Raw genomic sequence first — 611 nt, 5'->3', positions numbered from 1 at the left:
TATATGTATGATTTGTATCACCTTCATGTTTCCACACCGATATCATGACCAGCAGCTTTACAGCTGTGGCTCCAGCAAACATCAGCTGATACTAGAAATTAATATTAAACACATTCTAACAACAGCTGATCAAGCTTGAACGTGCTGCTGTTGTTTAGTGCAACATCTGCTGATTTCCTCCTTCTGGCGCAAAGTGGGAGATAAACAAACAAGAGAGACGATCAGCTGATCATTGATCAGTTTCATGAGTGAAGTAGCAACAGGAGAGGGAGGAGAGTGAGAGAAGAAGAGGCAGCTGACTGGCCAGCTGATAGTGTCAGGGCAGGCAGATCGAGCAATCGCAGACTGTGAATACACTGAACTGTTTATCATTAAATAGTTCTTTATTTACAGTCACCAGGTGCAATATATGAAAGTGGGGCAGGGGGGGCAGGGATTCATGGGACAGTCCAGAGAAAACAAACAGGTTCTTCTCACTTGCACCTCGATCACTGTTCCCCACGCTCCACTTCCTGCTCACTCGTTCCACTCAGGGAAATTCCACTTCTCACTGCCTATACATGCCAAACTGCCAAACACTCAGGCTTAGATTTCCAAGATACAGGGGTTAC

The sequence above is a fragment of the Pundamilia nyererei genome, unplaced genomic scaffold, assembly GCF_000239375.1.
Source record: "Pundamilia nyererei isolate P.nyererei 1_Seehausen unplaced genomic scaffold, PunNye1.0 scaffold00316, whole genome shotgun sequence".
Classification (NCBI taxonomy): domain Eukaryota; kingdom Metazoa; phylum Chordata; class Actinopteri; order Cichliformes; family Cichlidae; genus Pundamilia; species Pundamilia nyererei.
The sequence above is the reverse complement of the archived record's forward strand: the minus strand, read 5'-3'. Positions refer to the sequence as shown.